This window comes from Phasianus colchicus, chromosome Z, assembly GCF_987193195.1.
Source record: "Phasianus colchicus chromosome Z, bPhaCol1.hap1.1, whole genome shotgun sequence".
NCBI classification, from domain to species: Eukaryota; Metazoa; Chordata; class Aves; order Galliformes; family Phasianidae; genus Phasianus; species Phasianus colchicus.
The window spans coordinates 376057-388043 of NC_143476.1; the positions used below are offsets into that span (position 1 = coordinate 376057).

The following is an 11987-nucleotide window of genomic DNA, read 5'->3' on the forward strand; positions in this document are numbered from 1 at the left end:
TTTTCCCCCTTGCATCCTCACAACCCGGATGCTGGAAATGCACACTGTGCATTCTTCCTCAGGTCCGGGCTGTTTTTCAGAGTCTGAGCATAAAGCTGAGGGGATAAGCTGGATGAAAGGGGAGGCAAGAGCTTTGACCTCACCTGGACAAAGCACTGGGAGCCACGCCATGCCCCTCAGTGCTTTGTCCAGGTGAGGACAAAGCTCTTGCCTCCCACTTCATCCAGCTCATCAAGCACTGAGGGGTATGGCGTAGCTCCCAGTGCTTAAAGGAAGCTCGAAAACAGGAGGGAGAATATTTACATAGTCTGATAGTGGTAGGACAAAGGGGAACAGTTTTAAACTGAGCGAGGGAAAAATTAGGTTAGATGTTAAGAAGAAATTCTTCTCTCAGAGGACTGGTGAGGCACCAGTGCAGACTGCCCAGAGAAATGGGGGTGCCCTATCCATGGAGGTGCTCAAGGCCAGGTTGGATGGGGCCCTGAGCAGCCTGGACTGGCAGGGGGTTGGAACTGGGAGGGCTTTAAGGTCCCTTCCCACCCTAGGCATTCTGTAACTTCAGGTCCCCCCTAGCTTTCATCATGGTCCCTTTCCACGTAAATACAGCAGAACATCGAGCACACTCCTGCCAAAACCTCTGATGAAGAAGCCCCTGTTTTTGGGGTAGTCCAGAAGGCAGCAGGGACCCTGCAACGCACTGGGGTTCTCTTGCAGTTCCTCATAGAAGGGAAGCTGGCAGTGTGTTTCCAGCACCAAGGTAAAGGAAGTGTGATCCTGGGAGCAGCTGTCCACTAATCCAAGCACCAGACCAGCATCCACGCCAGCAAGGAGGCCAAAATGCTGCTCCAATCAGAGGGGAGGCACGGTATTGTCAGACTTGTTTTCCATCCTTTTAGAGAAAAACAAGATGGGATTACTGCCTTAATCAAATAAAGGGAACGGTGTTCCTCTTACGTAATCAGCTTCCCTCTGCATATTTTGATTTAATATCACTTGATGGCTTGGTAAGTCCAAGAAACAAGGAACTGTGCTGATAAAGTGGTTTGCTGACCTTTTGGAGAGCAGCTGTTGTGGAACCTGCGTGGAGGTTGCAGATGGCAGAGAGCTGGTGGCACACCAAATAATGGCTCCCTGTTACAGGAGGCTCCAGACCTGAATAAATCACTGCAGCCTGATGAAATTAACTTTAATAAATAAATGACAGAAGTGCAGCCGGGGGCCAATAACACCAGATGTGAGCTCAACCCTAGAGAGCAGAGACTGAAGCGCATCTGTGGGCAGCACCAAGAGCCCTTTGTGCTGCAGCTGATGGGGATAAGGCAAGCCCAGATGCCATCAAAAGGGGAACACACTGCAGACAGAGAGATCTTGCTTCTGCACACACCCAGCTGCCATAAACCAAGGGAAGGAGCAGCCAAACCGGGTGCAGGCATCTGGTTTTTGCAAACCAGTTCTTCCTGAACTCCCAGCCCTGAGCTGCTCCATTCCTTCCCTCAGGCTGGGAGGAGGGGAGCAGACCCCAGGTCAGGGTGTTTCCCACAGGAACGCGGACATCACAGCAGTGCCATGCGGTTGGAGGGATGCTGAGCAGAACTGGTCCTGGGGAGAGGGACCCTCAGCAGCCCCAGGGCAAAGGGAGACAGCAGAGCAGCCCCTGTGTGCTGCTGCTTCCCCATCCAGACCCTCAGCTCTGGCTCCGGGCGATCCTTGTCCCAGAGCAGCCTAAGCCAGAGCCTGTTCAGCTGTCAGGTCCTTATCTCTGCTGTGATTATTTCTTCCCCACCCCCCAACCCCCGCATTCTTCAAATAGCAACATTTGTTTTGGAAATTCCTCTTCTGAGCAGTTTCAGGCCTGAAATCTGGAAGGATGCCGGCGTGAGACAGGGGCAGATGTTGCACTCTCCGTGCACCCGTGAATTGCAGCACAGGAACATCCTATGGCAGAGGAACCGAAGCTGGGACAGCTCTTGGGCCACCTCCACATCAGTCTCGCTTCTCTGCAAACTGTTTATGAAGTTTATGAAATTACTGCTGGGCAGGGGGTGAGCAGGGTGCAGTGCTGCAAGGAGCAACGTGGAGTGGGTGTGCGGTCCTTAGGGCTGCTCCAGCCATACATCTGGAGGAAGAACCAGACCTCAGAAGAGGTTCATGCCTCAAGTGCAGCTTGCTTCCCGCACACTGTATTTACACAGCACTTACAGAAGCACTTGGGGATTTCCCCACGGCCAGTAGTGTCATTTCTCACCTAGAATGGCTGAAGACAGGGCAAGGACACGGGGGATTAGGTGCAGTCCTGACAGAACTTTAGGTGCGGATCAAAAATGTGTGAATCTGCTCCGTCTCAGAAAAAAACATAGCCTGTTGCACACGTGTCTTGTCCGTGGAACTGCAGACTGCTTTGAATGCAGAGAGGCAGACTGAGCTCACATGGCTGTGGCATGTCCAAGAGGACTCTCTGCCCTATGGACCTGGGCATAGTGCATTGCACAGCCCCGGTCATTACATAGCAAAAATTTCAGCAGATGGTGCAGAAATCGTGGAGGATGCTAAGACGAGCTCTGGCCCGGGGTGAGATTTACTCTTCGCCTCCATTCTGCAAAGAGGGATCCCCATGTTTGGCTGATTTAGTTGCTAATCAGATGAGCCCCAGAGCAACCAGGTCTTACCTGGGAGTCGGATGTGTTGAGCAGGGGATGCACTGGGGTTTCTGAGCTCCTTTCTGATTTATGTGTTTCTACAGTTTGCTGACAGCGTGCCCTCAGTGATTGCCTAGGTCTCACAGAGAACAAAAAGGGCTTGCTGTGTGGAAAGTCCCCATCCTCAGTGTTCAGGACAGTGATTTGCACAGCTGAGTCATGCCTCCTACTGAAGGATAGTGGTGAATAAAGGTAGTGTGTACGCAGGCAGTGCGTCACTTGTGTCGCTTCCCTGAGAGGCAGGGCATGCCCAACATGCACAAACCTACCAGGACAGAAGACCTCAGAGGACCTTGGTTTAGCCTGGTGGTCTTCCCCAGGGAGACAAATGGCAGGCAACAGCTGATCGCAGACGAGAGAACGTTTCACTCTAGGAGGACATGGCCAAGAAAGAGAAGTGGCGAAGTGGCTCATGCTGGCTACATCAGCCCAGCTCACAGGGTCACCCAGCTTTACAGCCTGAGCCATCTGTGGAGTGGGTGGTTAGCAGCAGATTGATGTGGTCTTGGGTGCTTCTGACCTGTTTGTCAAATGACCTGCAAAGGCGAGGGCGGAGAGAGAGAGAGGAAAGACCACAAAATTTCGCTCCCATGGGTGAAAGAAGAGGGAAAGCGATGCAGCAGCATGAAGCAGAGCTCATCCCACCTTCATATCACTCCTTCCTGAAAACACTGGAGATAGCTGAGGCCCTTTCATGTCCTGTTTCCAGGACAGAGTCAGTGATGAGCACTCTGGCCCCAGCAGGGCTGCCCCTTCACTCTGGGGTGGCCCACGTTAGCATGTCTCATGTTGGTCTGATACCACCATGCAGCAGAGAGGGTGGTCAGCCTACCATATCCATGGGAGCACCTCCCACATTTCCCTCCCTTTTGCTCTCCCATACCATTGTTTCCACTCTGGAAGGAGCTTTCCTCTGCCCCTCTATACCCACAGGAGCCCCATCTCACCCCACTGGGACAAAGACACAGCCCAGACCCCGCAGCATCCTCTGGACTCAATAAACTACCATGCACAGCAATAATATTTCTCCCAGCCACATCTCTGTGCTTCAGCTGAGTTCAGGAGCAGCCACTGCGCCCTGACTCATCAGAACTTCCTTCCCACCACAGCAGTCTTGCTTTGCATAAATAACAAGTAATTTGAGCAAGGCTGGCAGGGATGTGGGAGCAGGCCATGCGCCTCCAGCCCTCTGCCTAAAAACCTTCCCCTGAAAACAGTGGAGTTTCTGACACAGCTGACCTCACCACTCTGCCTCTGCCGAGGGCTCTTCCTTCTGGGAATCCTGGCTCAGCTCTGCTCCATTCTCACATTGCTGCTGGAGTGGGTGGTGAGGTCTGGTGTAAGTCATCACTCATGTTGGTGTTCCTGACGTATTCCCAGGTGACTGAAGTCCCTGCAAGCAAACACCCGTTTGTGTTCATTCTTGGCACGCAAGTATTTCTCAGACCAGCTGTTAATGAGGGATACTGGTCTGTGTTTGGGAGAAAAAGAGAAAAATAGAAGAAGAGAAAAGTAGAGGTGGTTCTTGAGTAAGAAAATCTCACCAAATGCCCGGATAGCTCTTGGCTCTGTAAGCAGAGAGGACTCAGATGCTGCTGGTGCTCTGCTGGTTAAACCGCCGGTCCAAAATTTGTGCCTGGACCTGATTAAACTGAAATCCTCTTCTTACATCTTCTCCAAAGTATTCCATCTATAGTCATGTGAATGCACTGCACAAATGAGACCAAAGAAGAAAAAATCTTCCCCTTTCTGGCATTTCTGGATGGAGACCTCCTCTCTCCCTGCTGCACGCTCCTGGGGAAGGCTGCCCTGATGCCCATGATAAGCCTTCTAGGTTCTGCACTTTGAGGCTGCTGCGCCCTGTTACATCAGCTGGCACAACCAGGAAATGCTTCGTCACTGGCAGAGGCCCATCCGACTGATGCTAAATCCCCTGCCACTCCTCCCCCTCCCCAGAGGAACCAGGTACAGACCCTCCATGTCTCCTCATGAGGTTCCTACAGGAAAAACTCAGGACAAGGTCCTTATCCTAAGACCAGCATCCCACATCTTCCGTGCCCCTTTGCCTCCGGCTGCTGTGAGAGCAAAAACACAAAAGCCAGAACAAAGGGAGGCATTCAATTAATTTGTTTTGGGAATGTTGGTTGGAAAAATAGAACGGAATTCCTTTGTTAGCATAGGCTGCGCCTTCTCCTGTGAGCAGCTTCCATGTGGCCGCTGGTTGCACATGAGTAAGTGATTATCCTGTTCCAGACAACATCCCGGAAATAGAAAAAACACCAGACATAACGGCACTGCAATGCTGCAACAAATCAAATTTCTAACCCCTGCTGTCGGAGTTTCAGCACTGCTGGGGCAAGAACACAAAACGGGCAGAGCTGTAACAATCCGCCTTCAAGGGAAAGAAGCAACTCCTGCTGATGTTTAACTCCATAGATGGCCACTGCACCAGCACTGCAGCTGCTCTGCTCCGCGCCAGCCCCACCAGTGCCTGACCAAGAGGAGGTGATGCCAAGCAGCTCCCATCTCAGCTGAGAAGAGAGGAGGTTGTGCTGCCTGTGCCACCCCAGTTCTGGCCATGCACATGTGCTGGGAGCAGCGGTTCCCCCGAGGGAGCGAGGAGATGGGACTTGTCTGCACTGTGCACCTCATGGTCCCTGGCAAAGGAAGGATTTTATTAAAAGAAATAGAGACAGAAATATTCAGATGCAGCGTAGAGAAGTGGATGGGAGCCAGAATTTTCATGTCTAGGCCCCTTGTGATGCTTATAAATAATCATTTCCATGACAAGTCACACTTGCAACAGCAGCATTTGCCCTGAGACCAATGCTGCTGGCAGCCCGGGCAAGGAACTGAAAAGCAAGAAGGCTAAGTCTTTGAGAAATGGTTTGTAGTCATTCTTTATACATTTGCTATCGTGCACCCTGAAGCCAGCCTGTAACTGATGAATATCCTCACTGCATGCTTCCTAGGCTCTCCTTGGCACACGCATCACACTGGAGACAGAGAAGTGTTCCTTGGAAACCAGCAGTAGTTCTTGAGGATCATCTCCAGCCCTGTGCTGGCCTATGGATGATGGAGGTGAAGCTGTGACACCAGACTCAGCCACCGACCCCAGGTGCCCCACGGTGTTTGAGATCTGGCAGCTGCCCAGACAATTCTTGGGATGCCATCAGCACCGACCAGCCTGCTGGAAGGCAAGGCCTTGCAGGCTGGTAGCTGAAGGAAGACAGCTAAAGAACACAGCTGCCAGCACAGCTTCTCTCTCCTGGCCAGGGCAGAGCACTGGAGCAACAGCCCCTTCTCCAGGCAGAGAGACAGGACTCTCATGTGCCATGAAAGACATCACATCACTAGGTCTCTGCCATCTGTATATCCAGAGATCTTTAGGCTAAAGGATGACTTTAACAGCCTCTTAGGTCTGCAGCAAGGTTTCCTTCTTTGCAGGGCAAATACCAGACCTACAGTCAGTGCTCCCATGCAGTGCTTTGGGGGCATCCTCTGCGGGGGCAGGTAGTGTAGTCATGCCACACTGCCACTGGTAAGAGGAATCTGTCACCTGCTCTAACACATCTGGCAAGAGGATGCTTTCAGTGAGCCCCAGGACCTCGCATGACCATTGGTGATCGTCACCCAGAGATGTTAAAGGTGACAGCACATCAGAGGCCAGAGCACGAAAGCACCTGAAATCTGGTCTGTGGCTCTGCAGTTCAAAAGGGGCACGGGGAAATGGGAGAGGAGCAGGCAAACATCTGCCAGGGCAGGAAGAACCCCATGAGGAGACATGGAGGGTCTGCACCTGGTTCCTCTGGGGAGGGGGGAGGAGTGGCAGGGGATTTAGCACCAGTCGGATGGGCCTCTGCCAGTGACGAAGCATTTCCTGGTTGTGCCAGCTGATGTAACAGGGTGCAGCAGCCTCAAAGTGCAGAACCTAGAAGGCTTATCATGGGCATCAGGGCAGCCTTCCCCAGGAGCATGCAGCAGGGGAGAGAGGAGGTCTCCATCCCGGAGGGTGTTTCCAGACACAGCTGTACACAGCCGACCTGACCTGCTTACAGCTGGGGAGAGACCTGCTGAAAGTCAGGGCTGGAGACCTTCAGAGGGCTCCGCTGGGTCCTGTGAGACCAGGTGAAGTGAGCTGGTCTCACACGGCAGTGGCTGTTCCGAGATCCTTCAAGCGTGTTACTGAAGTGTGAAACGTGGTCTGTGGCACACGGCTGTGAAATCAGGTCACTATGCAATGCCTACGTCTTCTCACGTTGTGGCAAATACCTGCCAAACCTTTTTTTTACACAACATGGGTGGAAGCTGACCTTGGCAATCAGGGCTTGGCTTAAGAGTCTCATGCAAAGCAAGGATATAGCTCAGAGGCAGCTTTCCTTTTTCTGAATATCCTCCTGGCTTTTCTCCCTTTATCAGGAAGGTCTGAGCTTCCTGGCACTGGGCATGGTGCCTGGCTAAAGGAACTGCAAGGGGGGAGTCCCAGCTGCATAGTGTAAGAGAAGGAAGGCTGCCAGCTGGCCAGGCACAGCTCTGTCACCTGCCCCTCCTCTGCCACTCCTTGTTATCACACCTTGCTTCATTTGTAAAGGCATCCGGGAGCCCAGCCCAGGATCTTGACCAGGACACATGGCACAGCCTGCAAATAATCAACCCAATTTCACGTCACTAGAGGGTATTGATATTAGCCTCCGGGTACGCAGGAATTAATCTCATGCTTCTGCCCTGCACACAGCCCTTAAAAAAGAAACACGAGTGTCAGATCAAACCCTGGGAATCAAAAGCTCCATCAGCCTGATTTCTTATTTTCCTTCTAACCTTGAAGTAGCTTTATCGTGAGTTACATGGTAAAATCACCCCAACTGGCTGCAAGGTTCAGCTTTGGAAACAGCTGTGAGGTGGATTTCCCCTGCAAACACTTCACAGTGAGAGGTGACTGCCCACCTGTATCACGCCATGCCCAGTTTTGATGTGGCCTCCTCTGCTCTGCACATGCCATAATAAACGCCTGCCAAAAATCAATCAGGACTTTGGAGATCATGAAGTTAAGGAGCACAGTGGGCATCTCCACAAAAACTGAACGGGGGTTTCTGAGGCTCTGCTGGCTCTGTGCATCCCAGTGCCCCACGCTGGTGAACAATCACACGCATAACTTCTGCAGGTGCCTTTTTTCACAAGGAAACATTTCCCACGTGAAGGCAAGCCTGGGTCTTTGGGAGCAGCAGCATGCACCAGCACTGGGGTGGCCAGATTTCCCAGGCACACAGAAACGCTGTGCATGACGGAGGTGCCCACACAGTGTTCACCTGATCTGGCAAGTTTTGGGCCTCATCTTTACAACCTCAACTTCACCTGAAAGGGGATGTGAAACCCCACGCTTCAAAGATTGCAGTTGGTCTAGTACTAATGTAACTGCAGAAAATCTCTGACCACACTTGGGCTGTCCTTTCACCTCCCCAAAGGAGAAGTAAGAGTGGCTCCAGCTCTGACCGCATGCTTTCAGCTGCCTTCCAGGGAACCAGCAGTTCCCACAGCTCTCCAGGTGTGGAGGTACCCAGCAGGTGTGAAGGAGATGCTGGGCAGCTCTCGGGACACCCTGCCCAGCCCCTGCCACACACCAAGTGTCCACTGGAAGGCTGAGTTCCAACCTGCCCCTGCAGATGTCTCACTGCGAGAGCAGCTGCTGCATTTTGGGAGAACAGACCACCGCTCAGCCTGACCTCAGCAGGTTAGAGGAACAGGCCAGATGAAACCTCATGAAACTCAGCAGAGGCAAAAGCAAAGGTTTGTCCCAGGCTGCAATGAGGTCACCCCACAGCCTTCTTTTCTACAGGCTGAACAAGCCCAGCTCCCTCACCCTGTCTTCATAGGGGAGGTTCTGCAGCCCCCTGATCATCTCTGTGACTCTCCTTCCAGCAGTTCCCTGTCTTTCTTGTCCTGGGGGCTCCAGACCTGGACACAGTACTGCAGATGGGGCCTCACAAAAGCAGACAATCACCTCCCTGTCTTTGCTGGCCACCCCTCTGCTGATGGAGCCCAGGATACCATTTGCTTTCCGAGCTGCAAAAGAACACCCAGAAGTCCTCACCGTGATCACACATTGCCTGAATGGTGCTTAAAGCAGAAGCAGGCCAGTCTCTTCTCAGAGGTGCAGAAGGAAAGGGCGTGCTGGGGCAACAGGCACATGCTGCAGCAAGAGAAATTCCAGCTGGCTGCGAGAAAGTTCTTCCCCGGGAGGGCAGTGCACCACAGAGAGAGGCAGATCTACTTCTCTGGAGATACTCAAAACCCAGCTGGAAGAGGCCCAGCATCACTGGACCCAGCTTGGGAGCAGGGAGTTCAACTACAGACCTCCAGAGATTCCAGCTAGGTCTTTGCACAGCCCGGTGTTATGGTGGGAGACAGAGGGGAGAGGGGACAGTTGCTTCCCTCTGAGGCAATCAGCCGTGCTCACTTGGAACTCCCCCAGTGTCTGGGACAGACCCAAGATGCTACGTGCCTCCTCCACCACCCTGGCCTGCTCTGCTGCTGGCATGTGGGAGGGTGGGTGGTAGGTGTGGTTGCTCCATGGCTTGGCAAAAGCAGGAAGCTATGCATCCCAGCAGGCTCGTCTGGATGAATGGTCTGAAAATGCAGAGCGGAGCTGGAATTGGCCTCCTTACTCTGCACAGCACTGTGGAGCAAAGACTTGACATCATCTTCTTCCCAGCCAGCTCAGGAATTAATACTGCTGCTGCAACTCAGAGTCCCCTAATGCTCTTTCTGAGATTCTCTCTGCTGCCTCTTAAAGTCCCATTTCTGCCTGCACACACATGGTTTTATTGATGCAGAGCAGCGACTGAGCGGGCAGAGGAACAAGACAAAGGAGGAAAATGACTGCAGGCATGTACTAAAGCATTCAGCTTGTCCAGCTGAAAGAGATTTCTGTCAAACAATTTTATAAGGAATGAGGCATTTTACAGGAAAAGCAGGGCCTCTGCTCTCATTTCCTTTCCCCTCTTTTCCATGAACTTCAAAGAAAAGAGGGGTCAAAACAGAGGCCAGGCAACTGGAATGGAGTTCCTGAGCCCTACTGCCTAATTAGTCCAAGCTACATTTTATTGGCTCTCTCTCAGTGACGGGCCTGGGTTATAAATCCTCCCTGCCATGTCGTCAAGGTTCAGATAAAGCCAGAGCATAACCCACAGTGTGCAGCACCCCATCGGCGCCAGCAGAGGTTCCCTCAGCACCAGACCAGCCATGGCTTTGCATGGCTGTGGCTGAAGCTCTCTCGGTGGGGCTGAGATCATCTCTGTCCCACCAACACCTCATCCCAGGGCTGGGATGTCCCACCAAAGCCTGAGCCTGCCAGCGCTGTGCTGCTGCCCTGCTGTCCCTGTGGTATGGGCTGGGGCTACCAAAAGTGTTTAGCCATTGGCCACTGCCCTCTCAGGAGTTCTAGGATGACCTTGAGCCCTGCTGGCCAAGCTACCCACTGCCCTTCCTGTCCTGCAGCTGCCCACTGGCCCTCTCCAAGCCTTCCCACATCCCACCCCAGTGCCCAGCAGAGGGGACAATGACATCCCCCCGTCTGCTGGCCACGTACCTCCTCATGTGGCCCAGCATGCAGTTTGCCTTGCCAGCAATGAGCTTGTTCTTGCACAAACGTAAGGAGTCCTTAAATCTGCTTGCCAATTGCAAGACACATGTCTCTCCCTGAAAGATGCAGCAGTCAGGAGTTTCTTTTTCAGGACTTGTTAAAAATAGTCTGAGGAGCAGAGAAAAGACACAGCCTATTTCTCCTGCACAGTTCCTCTCACCATGCTGGCCTTGGAGAGCTGCATCTTATTTTCAGACTGCAGTAACTGTGCTTTGGTGGAAGGACTCATTTCCGGCCTTGTGGCCTGGAAGCTGAGAAAGGCAAACTCCCCACAAGAACATAACCTGGAAAGCAGAAAAAGGACGTTATTGTCACTGTAAGCTTATGTGGCCTTCTGATGTTTGTGACCATGGGAAGCAAAGCCCTGTGGCTTGCGAGGCAGGTGCTCACAAGCCAGGCATCTGGCTGCTGGGGAAAGCCAAGTCCTCAGATGCAGACAGATGGGGGTCACTGTGGCACTGCAGGCTCCTTGCCCTACTCGCCAGCCATCACAGACCAGTGGCCAGCATAAGGCTTGGTCCCCAAATTGCTCTGGGAGGAGAGCAGGAGGGACGCAGCAGGATTTGCACAGGGCTGTAACAGCATGGTGACACCATCCGACCCCTCTGCTTACACAACTTCCAAGCTACCACATTTGTCAAAGCCACGGCTTACAGATTAACCACGAGCAAACCCTTACTTGCTGAAGAAAACCAGCTGCTTCTGAATCAGAAGAGATCTTCGCATTATTATATTTACCAACCTTCACTTGGGAGAAGAGCTAAAGTTCTTCCCAAAATGATTTTGATTCCAAATAACGCGCTCAGCCCTCACTTAAATGAGCCATTCTGATGAGGTCTGACTTTAAATTCCAGCTTCACTGGGAATCATTTGCACAGCCTAGCTGCAGAAAGATTGTTTAGCTCTTTTCACATCTGTTTCTCAAGTCGCACAATGGATTCAAAATCTTCCCTTTTCTCATGTAACACACCGCAAAAGCTGGAACCCTCTATGTGCTGGCTGCAAGGACCTCTGGAGGTCTGGACAGATGTCTGTTAGGGCAGTTCTGCTGCCAGCTCCAGAGCAGGCTGGCTGCAGTTGTGTCTAGCCACAAAGCCCAAATCTGCTTCCAAGGTGCATGCGCAGCATGAGGCACACGGGGAACCCCTCCTCAGCTGAAGTTACTGAGAGCTCTGACTTGCCCCACAGGAAGGTTTAGCTGGGGTGTCCATCCCCTCCTTCTGCTGGGAAGGAAGGAGGGCCAGGTGGTGTACACACCACCACCACCCACCCGCTCTGATCGCCTCCTTGTGCTGCTTCTCCTTTTAGAAGAATGTCAGCCTGAGCACGCAGCAGTTGTGGGTTAGGCAACCTGTCTGCTACACGGCAGGAACGCATGAGGGGGAGGGCAGGAAATGGATCAGCCATTCAGATGAGTTCACCTACAGAGTTGAGTCAGACTCCCATGTGCTGCCAGCACGAAAATAGCTGCCATCTTTGGATTTTGCAGCTTCGTGTAATTCAGCCTGGCTAAAGCAAACAGCGGGCCTTGCTTTGTTACCAACTGGATCAGAGTTGTTCTCAAAACAACCTTCAGCAGACTCCTATGTACCTGTGACTGAAAAGCGACGTGCCTGGCATGCCAAACTGATACTTCCCCACTGCAATCCCCA

General features: G+C 52.5%; 1 long non-coding RNA gene across 1 annotated transcript; it reads right to left on the bottom strand.

Annotated features, from left to right (window-relative positions):
* Nucleotides 1-303: 303 nt before the first annotated feature.
* On the bottom strand, nucleotides 304-4471 carry LOC149912147 (uncharacterized). The gene is made up of 3 exons (XR_016461592.1): nucleotides 4241-4471; nucleotides 3936-4089; nucleotides 304-3232 (listed from the first exon to the last, which is right to left on the bottom strand). It is a non-coding gene; the product is annotated as an uncharacterized LOC149912147 (long non-coding RNA).
* Between the last annotated feature and the right edge of the window lie 7516 nt (nucleotides 4472-11987).